This window comes from Vulpes vulpes, chromosome 12, assembly GCF_048418805.1.
Source record: "Vulpes vulpes isolate BD-2025 chromosome 12, VulVul3, whole genome shotgun sequence".
NCBI lineage: Eukaryota > Metazoa > Chordata > Mammalia > Carnivora > Canidae > Vulpes > Vulpes vulpes.
Window position 1 is genome coordinate 168341656 of NC_132791.1, and position 17243 is coordinate 168358898.

The 17243-nt window shown below is 55.8% G+C and overlaps 1 protein-coding gene across 3 annotated transcripts in view; it reads left to right on the forward strand.

The window, feature by feature from the left end:
* Positions 1 to 13854: 13854 nt before the first annotated feature.
* C12H16orf74 (chromosome 12 C16orf74 homolog) overlaps positions 13855 to 17243 on the forward strand; it is a 31579-nt gene continuing 28190 nt past the window's right edge. For 2 of the 3 annotated variants that reach the window (XM_072731383.1, XM_072731384.1), the window contains exon 1: positions 13855 to 14029. The gene's annotated coding sequence lies outside the window, so the exon portion shown is untranslated. The remainder of the gene's footprint in view (positions 14030 to 17243) is intronic. The other variant, XM_072731382.1, reaches the window with a different exon arrangement.

Below are 17243 nucleotides of genomic sequence, written 5' to 3' on the forward strand. Positions count from 1 at the left end.
ACACTCCCTGCCACGCATGGAGCCCAATGTGGGGCTCGATCCCAGGACCCTGAGATGAGGACCTGAGTGGAAACCAAGAGTCGGCCACCTGAGGCCAACTGAGCTCCCCCAGCCCGTTCATCCGTGTGGCATGTGTAGTAAGCATTGAACATGCACAACTGCTGTTGATTCAGGGCTCCTGTTACCAGACACTGGTCACGAAAACATGGTCACACTTTCGCTCCACATGAACTCAGCGACGTAGTACTCTTATCCCATCTTTAGATGTGGAAACCAAAGGGCAGGGAGGACAAGTGACCTTCACAGGGCCATTCTTTAATTCATTTTTTATTTCAGAAGGGCGTTCATTGTTCATTATGAAATACCTCAAGTACAGAGATTACCTCCACACGCACTCTTGTATTCAAAACCTATGAGCCTCTTGCTGTCGTTGCTGAATTTGTTAAGAACTAAAATGTTGAGCTAAGAAGTCCTCTGTCCTCCCTTCCCCTGTGAGAGTCAACCACTCATCTGAGGCTGGTGGGCATCCTTCCCCAGGAGCTCGATAGTGTTGCCGCGTGAGCTCATGTGTCGCTTTGTCTTTCCAAAGTGTTCTGATCGACGTCATACCGTCTAAATTTGGTTTCCCTGCTCAGTAAGCCTTTGAGTATTTCCCGGGTGGACGCCCAGAGGTCTGGTTCTTTGCCTGTGGCCACCGTGCAGTCTTCCGCCAGTAAATAGGTCACTGTAATCAATGTCACAAATTGTCTAATCGTTCTGACAAACAGCAATCACCAGTTTGCAGTTTCACCCGCGATGCTAAGTGAACACCCTGGCGCCTGCGTGCTCACACTCGCTTGTGTGGGTTCCCACACTGAGGACACAGGCCCCCAGAGGCGTGGCTGGGCGGCAGGGGACGGGCTACCCAGACACTGCCCTGTTCCTTCCATTGCGTGAGCAGGGAAGTGTTCTCCGCACTCTGGCCAGAACCAGCATTTTTAAGTCATCTGTCAGATGGGCGTGCGGTGGCATCTCCTCGTGGTCCAGTCGTTAAATGCTGACCGGCACCTGCAGCTCACCGGGGGGCCGTGCATTATTACGAGGGGACAAAGCAAGGACCAGAAACCCGAGCTCCCAAGCCCACGCAGGAGACTCTGGACAGACCATCTCCACACTTGGATCCGGTAGCACCTACCAGCTCTGATTTACATAATGGGCTGTTGACATGCCTGATACCCACATCCAAACAATGCCTCCAGGGAAGTCCAGGTGTTGCTATCTTTTGTATCTCTAGATCTGTGCTGTCCGACATGCCAGCTGGCAGGACTTAAAATGTGGCTCCTGAGTACTTAAACTGTGGCTGTTTTGTTTTGTTTTGTTTTGTTTTTTGTAAGCAGACTCCATGCAAAGCGTAGAGTGCAATGCAGGACTTGAACTCACAACCCTGAGATCAAGACCTGAGTTAAGATCAAGAGCCAGATGTTTAACTGTCTGAGCCACCCAGGTGCCCCCAAAATGTGGCTGTTCTGAACCAAGATGCCCTCTAAGTATAAAATACACGCCAGCTTTGGAAGACTTTAGTACAAAAAGAGAATATAAACTATCTTACTTATAATTTTTATATATTTTTTAAAAGATTTCATTTATTTATTTTTAAGACACACACACAGAGAGAGAGAGGCAGAGACACAGGCAGAGGGAGAAGCAGGCTCCATGCAGGGAACCTGACGTGGGACTTGATCCCGGGACTCCAGGGTCACACCCTGGCCGAAGGCAGGCGCTAAACCGCTGAGCCACCCAGGGATCCCCATATAATTTTTATATTGATTACATGTTGAAATGAACATTTTTTGATAAATTGGGTTAAATGAAATATGCCATTACAACCAATTTTGCCTCTTTTTGCTTTTTTAACATGGTTCTAGGAAACCTGTAGATGGCATGTGTGGCATGGCATAGATTTCTATGGAAATCTAGACTCTGGATTTCTAGACTCTGCCTGGCTGGCCCTGGGGCGCGGGGGGTGCCAGGAGAAGTCTGATGAATGAATGAGTGAAATCAGATACCTGAGATAAGGACATCCAGGGTATAGCCGAACCCCCCTGGCCCCAACCCGGGTGCTTCAGATGGTACAGAGGCTAGTTCCTTACCTGAGAGCCCTGACACCCCTTCTGCCCCCAGGAAGTGAGAGGTGGGTCACAGGAGAGCGCAGGAGACCAGCTGCCTGGGAAAGAAGCCTGGGCTCTGCTGGGCCAGCACCCCCTGAGCAGGGCCTTCCTGAAAACCTCACACTGACTAGGGAGACACTGTCTTGCAGAACAGCTCAGGTCCCTTAGGGGTCTGGTGAGCACCCTCACCTCCTCCCAGCTGGGGCATGTGACAGCCCTACCCTGCTGGCCCTGTCCTAACCCCACAAGAGGCCAGGGCCACACTGTAGAGGGTTGTGAGCCAGCTGCTGTGCCTGCCCAAGGCCTCACAGAAGAAGAATGCCAAAGCTGTGCTCGGGCCCTGGGCGCCTGCCCAGGCCCCATACTCCATGGGGCCACTTTGATGCCCTGAGAAAGGTTAACTTTGAAGCTGCTGGGGGAGCAGCTAGACAGGCAGGGCTTAAACAAAGAGCCCTAAGGCTTCCAGTCCTGGACACCCTGCAGAGTTACCCCTGAGCAGTGGGGAGCCCAGCCTGAATTGTGGGGGAACTCCTTCCAAAGATGTGCAGAAACCTCACCCATCTGGAACCTTGGGGAAGAAACCTAGAACACTTGAGATTTTGGGTGATGGAGTGTTACTCCAGCAGACACAGTGCTTCTACATATCTTAGTGGTTTTAGGTGGGAAATGTTTACCAGTGATATTGGTCCTTTTTTTTATGACAAATGGTGACCATCGGGTCCAAGGCTGAGCAGTTGAATGGTGACACCCTCAGGCCCCACGAGCATGGAAGACTGTCTTGCTTCTGTCCCCAGTGGCCACATTGTCTGAGCCCCCAGCTTGCGTCTCCTAGCCTTTCATTCTCCTCCTCTGGTCCAGAGTCTCCATCAGCTCCTGCTGCATCAGGGCATCTGCCGTCCGCGTCCTTCCCTAACCTCACCGTCCTCTAGCCCATCTAGATCCCTTTGGAAGAGACCCCTGCCAAACTGACCTGGAAAAGCCAAACTTACTCAAATGTATGTAAAATATAGACTGGGTCTTACCTCTGACCCCTGGGTCGTCTTTGGCACAGGGCTTTGGGACATGGACAGGTGAGGTCCCCAGACATGTCCTCAAATAAATGGCATTACTGTCCTTACCAGAAGATACTGGTATATGAATGAGAATGTTCAACAAGAGCAGCAAATTCTCTACAGATCACAGAGTGCCAATCTTTTAGTCTTCATGATGGTTCTAAGATCTGCTATTTGCTTGAATCTGGCAAGATCAAAATTAATTTAACAAAGCAAACTCACCCGCGGGCTGAAGGAGGCGAAAGACCGGGAGCCGTCCTTGATTCCTCCTATCTCTGTCCCCTCATCCACCCCCGGGGACTCCCCCCCCATCCCCTCCATCCACTGACCACAGATCCCGACCCTGCTTCTCTGGGGATGCCCCCTCTTTCCCTCCATCCACTGACCACAGATCCCATCCCTGCCCCCTCCAAGGACTCCCCCTCTGTCCCCCCCATCCACTGACCACAGATCCCATCCCTATCTCCCCTGGGGATGCCCCCTCTGTCCCTCCATCCGCTGACCACAGATCCCATCCCTGCCCCCTCCAAGGCCTCCCCCTCTGTCCCTCCATCCACTGACCACAGATCGTGTCCCTCCCTCCCCCAGGGACTCCCCCTCTGTCCCCCCATCCACTGACCACAGATCCTGTCCCTCCCTCCCCCAGGGACTCCCTCTCTGTCCCTCCATCCACTGACCACAGATCCCGTCCCTGCCCCCTCCAGGGACTCCCCCTCTGTCCCCCCATCCGCTGACCACAGATCCCATCCCTCCCTCCCTCAGGGACTCCACCTCTGTCCCCCCATCCACTGACCACAGATCCTGTCCCTCCCTCCCCCAGGGACTCCCCCTCTGTCCCTCCATCCACTGACCACAGATCCTGTCCCTCCCTCCCTCGGGAACTCCCCCTCTGTCCCCCCATCCACTGACCACAGATCCTGTCCCTCCCTCCCCCAGGGACTCCCCCTCTGTCCCTCCATCCACTGACCACAGATCCCGTCCCTGCGCCCTCCAAGGACTCCCCCTCTGTCCCCCCATCCACTGACCACAGATCCCGTCCCTTCCTCCCCCAGGGACTCCCCTTCTGTCCCTCATCCACTGACCACAGATCCCATCCCTATCTCCCCCAGGGATGCCCCCTCTGTCCCCCCATCCACTGACCACAGATCCCATCCCTACCTCCCCTGGGGACTCCCCTTCTGTCCCTCATCCACTGACCACAGATCCCATCCCTTCCTGCCCCGGGGACTCCCCTTCTGTCCCTCATCCACTGACCACAGATCCCATCCCTATCTCCCCCGGGGATGCCCCCTCTGTCCCCCCATCCACTGGCCACAGATCCCGTCACTATCACCTCTCCCCTGGGGACTCCCCCTGCCTGTCCCTCCACACTCAGTACCTCAGCCCCAGCCCAGGCTGATGCCTCCAAATCTCCCTCTTTGCGAAGTTCTACCCCAGAGCCCAGTCCACTGATGAAAAATCTTACCCACACCTGCCATTAAACCCCACTGGCTCCAGTGCTCTTTAAAAAGTAAACAACATTTGTGATGTTGTACCCGCCCTCGTTTGGCTGTAAGGAACTTACAAAGTTCAGGTCGGCAGTGAGTGCTCAACCATCCTGCACACCCAGATCACTTGTGAGTGCTCAACCATCCTGCACACCCAGATCACCCATCATACTGAAGCTTTTGGGAAGAGCAAAGTCAATGATGAATGAATCCCATTTCCATGTCTTGGGTGAACTTTTAGTACCTTCTATTTCGAAGCTTTCTCTGTATGTTAGAACCTACAGATTTTTTTTCTTTGACATTTAACTTTTGGACTGAGTCATCCATTCTCCGCGTTCAGTTTCAAAAGAGACAAAGGGTATGAAGTGGAGAGGGTCCCAGGCCCCCACCCGCGCAGCCAGCCACAAGCAAGTGGCCAGCAGCCCAGGTCTCCCCAGATGTTCCCAGCGCAGGCGGACAGGTACCGAGCCACATCCTTCTCCCTGACCCGGAGGACAGGGCATCCCCGTTCTTCTGCACCTAGAGATCCTTCCCTATCAGGACATCAGGACGGGAAGAGCTGGTCGCTCATATGGCGGCAGAGCGAATGATTTGTTTTGTGTTTATTGTTCCTTTTCTCTAGCCCTGCACTCACTTTGTAGACCCCTCCTGCCCTGCAGCAGTACACGCCTCTCTGACCTGTCCACTCCCCTGCTGAACACCTGTCACCCTGTCTCCATTGTTGTGGATGCCAACCTCCAGAACACGCCCCCAGGGCCCCACGGGTCTGGCCCCCTGACCCCCCCGCCCTGGGTCCCAGTGCCCTCAGCCACTCAGTCCTCCCCTGAACCTCCCAACAGCCTTCAAGGCAGGGCTCCCCTGCAGTCACTCTCCCTCTGCCATCCTCCCTCATGATACCTTCTTGCCTTGTCCCTAAACCCTGCCATCTACCCTCCTCCGCTGAACTTGGCTTCTGTGACCCCCCTCACACGTGCCAGCAAAACATCAGAGCCCTGCCCCACCAGCCCAAGGTCTCCGTGATGCAGGGGACCTGCTTGTTCCCCAAAGTGCTGGCACCTTTCCAGGGGGAGGCTACCTGTGAGATGCACAGTGAGGAGTGAAGGAGCAGGTTGGGCAACTACACATGTGACGCGTTATCCCACAAGCGTCCCCAACGCCGGAGTCCCTGAGCCCCCGTCAGAGGGACTGTCCTCAACAGACTCCCAGGGTGCCAGACAGCACCCCTCCCTCCTCCTGGCCACAATCCCCCACTTGACCCCTTCCATCTCCCCACCCTCTTGCCCGTTTTTCTAGGGCCCACCTGGTTGCCCTCTTATCTCCTCCCTGCCGGCGTGAGGGTCCCCGGCCTCCCCTCTCCTTACTGCAGGGCTCTTTCCAAAGCCCCAGAGCCTAACCACTGTTCTAGTACCTACTGGCCCCCTGGTCATTCCAGGTGCCACGTTCTTCCGAGGTATTTCCGTGTCCTGGTTGCATTACAGGTAATGAGGCGTCACTTACATACCATAGAAGTCACCTGTTCCAACGCCAGTACAATAACCTCTAGTGAGTGTCCAGCCTCACCCCACCATCTGCAGCCCTCCCCATTCTCGGCCCAGCCCCGGGCAACTGCCAGTCTGCGTTCTAGCTCTGCACAGCTGCCTGTTCTGCACATTCCTGGTGATCTGACACGTGCAATGTGAGCCCTCTCGTAGGTGGCTTCTCACACTGGCCAGAGCGCCTTTGAGACTCATCTGAATTGCAGCATGAGTGGGAGCCTCCTTCCTTCCTTCCTTCCTTCCTTCCTTCCTTCCTTCCTTCCTTCCCTCCCGTGGCTGTGTGGGGGGACCTCCATGTATGCGCCCACCACCACTGGAAGTTCGCCTGGGCCATTTCCACCTGTGGGGTACTGTGAATAAAATCGTGCTCGAGTCTTCGTGTGGACACCGGCTTTCATCCCACCACTTGGGTGGAATTGGCAGGTTCTATGGTGGACGAGTGTTTCACTTCCCAGAGTGGCTGCCTCATTTTACATTCCCAGCAGTGACATCAGAGCTTCCCCACGTCCCCACCAACGTTTGCTGTTGTGTTTCCCCTTATCGTTATTACGACCACCCTGGTGGCATCTCGTTCTGGGTTTGGCTTGTATTTCCCTAGCGACCAATGACCTTGAGCTTTCCTCCCGTGCTTCTGACCATACATGGATCTTTCATAGACTGTCTACTCAAATCTTTTTTGAATTTAATTTTTTAATTTAAATTTAAGTTCTTAATTGAGTTACTTGGCTCCCTGTTCCGAGTCCAAAGGCTTCTGTCTGTGTGCGTTCTTTCTTAGATACACTATTTGCAAACACATTCTTCCAGTCTGTGGCTAGTCTGTTAATTTCTGTAACGGTGTCTCTAGAAGGTTTTAATTTGGGGGACATGGCCATCCAATCTCATGACTTTCTATCTGTCGGGCAGATGCTGCTTTGCCTGCGGGCTGTGAAGGCCTGGGCTTTTGTGGGGCAGCTTTCTCCCCTTTCCCCCACAAGCAGCCCCGATCGTCCTTGGGTCGCGGACAGGGACAGCTGTGCTCTCATGCCGACTCTTGTCCACAGCATACACAAAGGGCAGCAGAGTGACACCCGACTCCCCGGCGGAAACCCAGGATCTGCCACTCCTGGCCCAAGACCTGGAGGGAGTGAGGCATCACTACCAGCCTCAGCCCCTCGCCTGTTCAGGGGAGGAATAGAGGGGTCTGCATCAGAAGGCCACGCAGCTTACCCAGCGCCCACCCTGCACAAAGCATGCGCTAGCTCAGATTTGTCTGGTTCTCTCTAGTTTATAGTGCGCTTACACGGGCCTTCACTTTTGACTCTCACCGCAGCCCTCACCCCATTTCAGGGTGGAAACTGCCTGTTCCCAATAGCTGCTCCTAGAAGGCCTGAGACTCCTTCTCTGACTCTCCAGGGTCCCATGCCCAAGGGGGCACAGGGATAAGACTCAATCACTGCTGTCCCCTGGCCAAGCCCTTGGCCATCGGCTCCCCTGAGTGGACAAAGCTGCTGAGGCAGCCTGGTCAGCAAGGCTGGAGGGCCCTGGGCATTTGGGGAGCATGGGGGAAGGAGCCAGACCCAGCCTGGGGCATGAGGTGGGGGCGTCTCAGCCTCCCCCACCGTGGGTTAAGCCCTCCGCAGCCCCTTCTGACAGCCTGGGAGCTGCAAGGGCTCTCAGGGGCCCCTCTGGGGCAGACAGCCCAGCATGGGTGACCCACCAGGCAGCTGCCTAGGCTGCTGTCCTCCTGGGGCCCTGTCTCCTAGGGCCTGTCTCCCCAGGGCCTGTGTTTCTTTTTTAACTTTTATGCAGAGAATTTTCAAACATATACGTGGAGACATTTGAAGAAAACTAAATTATCGTTGTAAGGCTTGAATTGGCACGAATATCTCCAGCCCGTGTGTATTTATATCTAGAACACTTACTGCGTCCTGTGCGAAGGAGAATGCATTTATCTGCATGTAGTTTAACACATAAAATGAATAAAGAGGAAAAAATGTCATTTAAAAGGGGGGTGGGGACCACAACCAGTCCCATGTGCCCGTCACCCAGCTCCAGCAGTGGCCTTATCCGGGTGGCTCTTGTCTACTCTCCCATCCACTGAGTCAATTCCAGGTGTCCCATCAGTCGCTTCCCATGGCCCACATTTCCGACACCCTGCCGCACTCTGCCAGTACACACACGCATGCACAAAAGCTCCTCCAGACAGGAAGAGCCACCTGTGGCCCACTCCATCCTGGGGGGGGCCCTTCTCCAGTCAGGCATCCCTGGTCCACCTCTCCCAGGCCCATTTCTGAATCTGTAAAGCGGAATGCCAGTACCCACTGCCTGGCAAGATGCCTCCAGAGACAGACCACCCAGAGGACTACAGACTGCCTGTGAATGCACAGGTGTACCACGAGGCAGTACAGACAGCAGGTCAGCCGCACAGGCAGGCAGACAGGAAAGAGAATGAGATTGGGAGGGGTACACACAGAGCTTCGAATAGCTGTAGCAACAGCAACAGAAACTCAGGCAAATATAGCTGGTTGTAGGTGTACATTTTCTCATGCTGTATGCTTTTTTGGACATTTGGAATACTTCACAAATCTAACTGCAGCAAACGTAAGCCAAGCTTACAGAAAGCAGTAAGTAACTCAGATCACGTCTATCACTTAGTAGAAACTTGTCTCAGCTCCTTGTTGCTGTGTCACAAAATGTCCCAAAACTAAGTGGCTTAAAACAACAACCATGTTATATTTCCTCCCAATTCTGTGGGATGCCTGGGCCTGATCAGGTGGTTCTTGGGCTGCTCATGACACTGGCTGGAACTGCTGTCGCCTGAGACGGACTTGCCTATGTTGGATGACCCAGATCCCTCCAAAGCCACCTGTGACTGGATGGTGCCCCCAGGGTGCAAGGTGGTTGTGCCATAGTGACCGGGAAGGCCCAAGCTTCTCAGACCCATGAGGGAGGTCTGCTAGGAGGCCAGCCTACAGGAACCCCCACTGTCCCACCCTGCTGCCACGTCACAGGTTGTCCTGAGCTGGGATGGTCTCCAACCCCTCACCCCTCGCTGAGCCTGGGGTCTGCCCTAAAGTCCTTCCTGGACCAGAAAGTGCCCAGGGCGGCAATCACGCCTGCCCTCCCCTTCGCTGCCTCCAGCCCCATCTCCTGATGCAGCCCTGATGTCACCACGGCCACCCTCCTCATCCCTGCTCCCAGGTTATGAGGAGGGGCACAAGCAAGCCGGGACCGGTAGACAGAACCAGCCACCTCCTTGTGCCCAGTCCCCTGCAGCTCCCTGCGCTGGTTTGGCATTTTGGCAAATGGCTCCCTTTGGGAATGGGCTCTATCATCTGCTTCTCTACTGAGGACTTGAGGTTCTTCATCCACTCATTCAAACCCTATTTGTTCTGAAGTATGGAGTGTCCGCCCTGTGCCAGGGATATGACGGTCAGCAAAGCGGACCTAGTCCCTGCCCTCTGGGGGCTTACCTGCTAGTGACAGCAAACCCAGGACAGGATGCAGTTCCAGACTGCAAAGGGACGCCTGCGCAGAGCTCTGAAAGTCGGGAGGGGGCTCTCGGGGCAAGGGCAGAGGGAGGTATTTCAGGAGGAGGAAGTTGTCCTACAACTGTGGACCCTTTCCTACCATCCTTGGGCCATACCCTGAACCCAGAATCCCACAGGAAGCATTTCCTCCCGAAGCCCTTGAGGGGGTTATTACTCCAAGAGCCTCTTCTTGTCCACCTTTTCCCAAGTTTTAGCTCCCCACCCCCACCCTTCACAGCAGAAAACTCAGCACGAAGACTAACATCCACAGGGCAAGAGTTCTCGACGGGCTGGGTCACTCACTAGAGCCTGGAGCCGTGCCTGGCACGTGGAGGGCACGCAGTCACTGTTGAGAACTCTTGCTGAATCAGCAAAGCTGTCCGTGCATTAATCCCCAGGGGGAGGAGTGGGGAGGAATTGCTCTGGCTGTTCTACTTACTCTCAGACCAAGGGGCTTGGGGCTGAGAAGGAAGGGCTTTGGGGGACAGGTTTCAGGGGGCTGACTTCACAGCCACCCAGCCAGGCTCACACCTGACGAATCTCCCCCTGGGCGGCAGCACCCGCCTTTTCCCAAAGTGCCAGATGATTCTGATCAGAGCAGGTATGAGGCCTCTGGCCTAGCTTAGTCTCCAGGGTCGGGGTTCATGGCTGCTTCCAGGTGGAGGTGCAAGGTGAGCCCTCTGAGCCTGCCTCTCCTCCCAGAACCCACAAGGTCCCCACTACCAGCTTCCCTTTACCTGTCCCCACCCCCAAACCAAGACCAAGTTCCTGGAGGTAGGCACCTCACCTGGCTGCCAGGAAAAGTGTCTACATAGGCTTTCTCTCTCTTTTTAAAACAAAAGGTTTCTCTTTATTTTGGAAAAATCTCTCTTTTTTTTTTTTTAAGATTTATTTAAGTAATCTCTCCACCCAACGTGGGGCTTCAACTCATGATTCCAAGATCCACCAACTGAGCCAGCCAGGTGCCCCAATTTTGGAAAATTGCAAACATACCTAGAAGTAGAGAGAATCCGGACACCTGGGTGACTCAGTTGGTGAAGTGTCTGCCTTCGGCTCAGGTCATGATCCCAGGATTCTAGGGTCAAGCCCCGTGTGGAGCCCTGAGTCTGGCACGCTGCTCAGCCTGGAGCCTGCTTCTCCCTCTCCCTCTGCCACTCCCCCCTGCTTGTGCACTCTCTCTCTCTCTCTCTGTCAAATAATTTTTTAAACAAATTATTTAAAAAGAAGTAGACTAGCATAATGAATCTCCACATAACTTCAACAATTATCAATACTCTCCATCATTATTTTGTCTCTCTCCTCCCTCTCTCTTCCATCTTTTCATTTTCCTGGACACTAATAGAGCAAACCTGGTCTTCATACTAATTCAGTCATAAATAACGTTTGCATATGCATTGCTAATAGATAAAGGCTTTTAAAAGCACGATGATGCCAGTCACATCCATTCAAATTGGTAATAATTTCTTAATATTATCTAATACCCAGGCTATGGTCCATTTTCCACTATTAACTCACAAATATCTTTTTACAATGAATGGGTTTGTTCGAATCGATCTGTACACATTTCACATACTTCACTTGGTTGATTTGTCCCAACTCTCTAGTCTTCCACATGGGCTCTGAGGCTAGATTTGAGGTTCTCCATCGGACCAGCCAATTAATGTCACCGGGGAGTTCTTAAAGAATTTATTGGGGGGGGGCATGTGTGGGGGTGGGGGAGGTGCAGAGGGGGAGGGAGAGAATCTCAAGCAGGCTCCACCCCCCAGGGCAGAGCTGGATGCTGGGCTCCATCTCACGACCCTGAGATCACCATCTGAGCCAAAATCAAGAGTTGGACACTTAACTGAGCAACCCAGGCGTCCCGATGCCACCTGGGAGTTTTTACAACACACCCATACCTAGACTTTACCTGGACCAATTGGGTGAGGATCCCAGACGTGAGCCTGGGCCTGAGTGCTTGCTTTATGCGTTTTTATTTATTTACTTATTAAGCTCCCCACCTATCCACCCCCCCTACCCCCTGTGACACCAGCATGCCAGACCACCAGGGCTGGGAACCATTGGAATACATTCAGGTGATTGCTCCCCCAGTGGACAGGTGGCAGTGTCTAGTTGTCACAACATGGAGAAGGGAGGTGATGCTAGTGGCCTCTAGTGGGTGAAGGCCAGGGATGCTGCTCAATATCCCACAGTGTCCAGGACAGCACCCCATGACAAAAAATGACCCAGCCCGGACCTCAGGTGCGGATCTGCAGATCCAGATATTCCGACCCTGGAACTGCTCTCAGGGGACCGAGGACTCCTGGGGGAGGAAGCAATTTAAACTGGATTATTTCTATTCCTTACCTCAACCCATACAGTTGAATAACTCATCCTCCTGGCCGCCTCTCATTAGCAGCCACCCCGCCTGAGGCTGGAGGCTCCTCCCTCGGCTTGGGGCCACAGAGCCCACTAGTTGGGTGACCTGTGACATCCTGTGCCACAGGCCGCAGGGAAATGGACAGAATAAGTGTCTCCCCCTCACAGGGCCGTCCTGAGCAGGTGGTGACATGGGGGTTGTGGGCATAGGTGGCACTGTCAGCGACAGTTGTCCATTCACTGAGGTACCCTGGGGCCCGGCACAGAGTAGGTGCTCAAAAAGCATTTGTAGAAATAATAAATTACCATTTGTCCTGGTTGGAAACTGAAACCCAGAAACAGGCTGAGCTCACAAGCAGCACCGAGCATTTGTTCAGCCTGCTGAGGGCTTCTCTGCCTGCAGAAAAGGCCTCTTTGGTTCTTCACCATGCCAGAACAAGGACCTGGTGACTGTGCCCACCATCCTTGCAGGCTTCCCTGCACCTCTATCACCACCATTAAAGGAGACCGTTCAGAGCAGCCCTGCCCCACAGCTCACAGCCAGGACACAAGACCCTGGACAGCCCACCTTCCTTCCGAGGGTGGGGACTGGGGACCCTTGGAAGGAACACCCTGTCCCTAACCCTTCCCCCTTCTGTCCTTCTCTTGAGGGGGGGCACTGTCCCTAACCCTTCCCCCTTCTCCCTCTGTTCTTCTCTTGGGTGGAGGAGGGCAGGGGACATGATACACTTTCTACCTGTCACTCCTAACTTGATACAAAAGATTGCAACATTTTTAGGAATGACTCAAAGGGAGAACACAGCTAGGATGCTGACTCTATTTCCTGCCACTGAATTCTTTCCTGCTTTTGCCAAGGGAGTGCCACTGCCCTGCTGTGACTCAGTTTCCCCCTCCAAGCCTCCAAAAGTACACACAGCACAGGGTGTGGAGACCTTGGGCTTGAAAGCTGGAGCTGGCATGAGGGGCTTCTGACAGTGACATAAAGAACCCACTAAGGGGGTACTTTTGTTCCTCCCGGCTCGCTGGGAAGGTGCCCGCAGAGACCTTCTCATCAGGCAGCCTCCTAAGAAACCCATTTGGTTAAAAGGCCTCCACACCCACCGGAGGGGAACTGGAGTTACTCCCAGCTGGGCATCAGCAAAACCTGAAGCCGGGGCAGCGGAAGCCGTGGCAGCGGGCCAGGAGGCAAGTCTTCATGCCCCCTCTGGCTGCACCCGGGGTTTACCTCGAGAAGTGGAGGGTGGAAGGGCCCGAACCCGACACCGGAGGCCGCCTTTTGATCCCGAGGCCCTCTGAAGCCCCACAGCTCTCCCCAGAGGGGGGAGGGGCGCTGCTTACTTGTCCCGCCCCCACCCCAGCCCCTGGAGCAGGGGTAGGGCGCTAGGGCTGGCGAGAAGGTGGAACCTCGCACCCCTGGGCTCCCCTCTCCGCAGCCTGGCGATGGGGCCCACTCCTCTGTGGCCACCTGGCCCGGGAGAGCCCCGCGCCCCTTCCCACCCAACCTGGGCTGCGGTGCACGGCCTCGGGCAGCCTGGCACGCAGCCCCGGGGAGGGGCCCCAACTTTCCCCGGCCCAGGCCGGGCGCGAGGGAACCCAGGCGGGCGCCGGGCGCGCCCCTGGCACGGTCCCCGGGAGGCGGCGGGCGGGCCTGCTCCGCCCCCTCCCCGGCCCGAGCCACCCGGCGCCCGCGGGCGGGGCGGGGCCAGGGGCAGCGCCGCCCCGAGGGGCCGGGGAGGGGGCGGCCGGAGGCGTGCGCGCGGCGGCGGCCCGAGCGGCGGCCGGGGCGGAGCGGGGGCCCGCGCTGCCCGGCCGGGCCATGACCCCCGCTGCTCACCCTCGCAGGCTCGTCGCCCCGGTCCCCGGAGCCCGGCCGCCGCCGCCGCCCCCGCCGCCCCCGCCAGCGCCCCGGGCGCGGCTCCGCAGTGAGCCCCCCAGGAAGCGGTGAGTGCCCCGCGCCCCGCCCCGCCGCGCCCCGCCGCGCCGCTGCCGGAGGACCCCGCGCTCCCCGCCGGCCGCAGCCCGCCCAGCCGGGGCGCCCAGGGGGGCGGGGGGCGCCCGGGGGGCGGGGGCGCGGGGGGCGCGGGCCGGGCGGCCCCCAACTCCGCGCAGACCGCTCTGCGGAGACGCGGGTGTGGGGAAAGTTGAGCCCAGAGCTCCGCGGGGCGGCGGCTCCCCGGGGCGGGGGGGGCGGGGGCGGGGTGCGCCCCCCACTCTCAGCCCGGCACCCCGCGCTGTCACGAGTTCCCGGGAGCGGGCCAGACCGCCATTCCTGAGAGCTGGAGCCCAGCCCGGCCCGGGGTGGGGGCGGGAGGCCTCCAGAGGAACCATTTCCCCTCTATCGAGTATTTCAAACTCTATTATTTATGAGCCGCCTCACTTAGGGGCCCCCGTTGGCTCCCAGGGCTTCAAAGCAGGTTTGCAGCCGCAAAGGGCGACCAGTGTGAACGCACGCTGAGCGCGGCGGCCCGGAGACGCTGGGCTGGGCTGGGCTGGGCTGGGCTGGCCGGGGCAGGGGGTGGGGCAGGGGGTGGGGCAGGGGCGCTGGGCGCTGGGCGCTGGGCGCTGGGCCGCCGCGGAACCGCCTGGAGAGAATGGCTCTGCTGGCTGACCAGCTAGGGGATCACCGAGGAAGGGCAGATGGAAGGCACTTCTGAGAGGGTGCAGCATTTGTGGCGCAAACACCCCATTCTACAGATAGGGAAACCGAGGCACAGAAGCAGAGCTGGATTGGCAGGCCCTGGCATTTCCAGCCCAACCCCCAGGAATGCCTTCACCTGTCCCCCCACCTTTACCTGTCCAGGCCACACCCACCTTGGGATCTTTGTCCCCACCCTGGCTACTGATTCCTCCAGATGGATGAATGGATGGATGGATGGATGGATGGGGGGGTGGAGGGAGGCAGGCGATGTATTTATGGAAAGACTTAATCCCTCTGCAAGCCCCAAGGAGGCTGAAAGCCTCACCACCTAATCTCCTCTCCCTGGAAGCCCTTCCCTTGCTTGGGGGGTGCAGCTCTTTGGACCCAGAGCCTGAGTTGAGGTCACCCCTGAGGACTGGAGCTCAGAACATCCCCCCAGTGGGCGTGGAAAGGGAGCAGTGCTATCTAATATGAATGGCGCACTTGCCACAAGCCAGACCCCGCAGCAGTAAGAGCCGGTTCCTGTCACTTGCCTTGTCCCTCTTCATCTTCCAACCAAGAAGTCATGTTATCCCCATTTTACAGACGAAGACACAGAGGCTTGTAAAGGTCATGGGGTGGTAAGTGGCAGGGCCAGGCCTTGAACCCCTAGCTGCCACACCTCAAGAATTGCTTTTGAATGTGGCAGGGGCCAGGCCAGGCCTCTGGGACCAGCAAGTGCAACATGCACCCCCCCCCCCATTAAAATATTATTAAGGTATAACACATGTATGGTATATGTGCACACCAGAAGTGTACACCCAGAACCGGAAACAGAACTTCCCCAGGAATCTCCTCCTGCCCCTCCCTGCTGCAGTGTCCCTCAGGAGCCAGTGGTGGTTCCACGTCTCCCAGAGGCAATGCCACATCTAGTTTACTTTTCTCTTTGCACTGGAAACCTTCAGGGCATGAGCTGGCAGGTACTCACTTCTGCGGGCTGGTAGTTTGTGTCTCCTATCCTCAAGGCTGCTGTAAGAAACAACTGCATGTTTGGGGGGGCACCTGGCTGGCTCAGAAGAGCATACAACTCTCACTCTCAGGGTTTTGAGTTCGAGCCCCACATTGGGCATAGAGCCTACTTGAGAAAAAAAAATTTATTTGCATATTTTTAAATCAACCTTGTGGTTAATTAACCATTAACTTGACTTCTAATAGCATACCCCTTATTTTTAAATAAACATTTTTATTAACATAGATCATATGAAAAGAAACACAAACCATAAGCATTGAGCTTGATCACACAGAGTCCCAGAGCTGGCCGTGGGCAAGTATTTTCTTAGAGTTATGTGGTCAATCACAGGGAGGCCAAGGCTGGACCCCAGGTGGCCCAGGACTCTTCTCCATGACAGAAAAGTAGGAGGGGAGGGCAGCCCCTTGGCTCAGCGGTTTAGTGCCGCCTTCAGCCTGGGGTGTGGTCCTGGAGACCTGGGATGGAGTCCCACATCAGGCTCCCTGCATGGAGCCTGCTTCTCCCTCTCTCTGTGTGTGTGTGTGTGTGTTTCTCATAAATAAATAAGTAGGAGGGGATTTCAGTGGGTGCCTTGGCCTCCCCACCCCCATCCTCTTTCACTTCCTGTTGTGAGCCACTGTGGGCCTAGCAGCTGTCCTCGCTTCCCCTGAGAGAGGAGCTCACCGCCTCCTGCAGGTCCGTGGGCTAAGGCCAGGGAGATGCTCATGTTTGCAGTCTGTGTACCAGGATGGGAGGCATGTTAACGCTTGTAGCATCTGTTCCCAGCACAGACCCTCTGGCTGGAGTTGCAGGAATTCTAATCCTGTTACAAAAAGAAAGTGCTTTTTCTAAAGAAGGAAGAAAACCAAGATGTACCTTGTGCCTAATGGAAGCCCAGCATGGCCAGCCTGTTAGAACCTTCTTCCCTGTGTTGGCAGTAAGGGAACAGGTGTAGAGAGCTTGCCTACAGGCCCCTGCTGCGCGGGGCACCTGGTTCCATCCTCACTGCTGGGTCCTCGCCCCTAGGCAAACTGTCACATTCCTTAGCTATGATTCTTCACCCTTGTCCTCTCCTTGGGCCTCAAGTGAGGTCTTTGTTAAGGAGTGAGTCACGACCTCCAGAGGATCATTCCAATTCCATCTAGGAGGTGGCTCTACAGAGACCAAGATCAGACTTCCAGCGGGACTCAGCCTTTCACTCACCTTCCCTCCCTGGGCTTCCATGTCTTCATCTGGGAGACCCCTGTTAGAACCAAGACCACCTCTGTGGAGAGATGCCAGATTTAGCAAATAAAATGCAGGATGCCTCTGGTTGGCTCAGGTGCTGGAGCATGTGACTCTTGATCTCAGGGTCATGAGTTCAAGCCCCACGATGAGTGTAGAGATTACTTAAAAATAAAATCTTTAAAAAAGGGGGGGGGGCAGCCCCGGTGGTGCAGCGGTTTAGTGCCGCCTGCAGCCTGGGGTGTGATCCTGGAGACCCTGGATCGAGTCCCATGTCAGGCTCTCTGCATGGAGCCTGCTTCTCC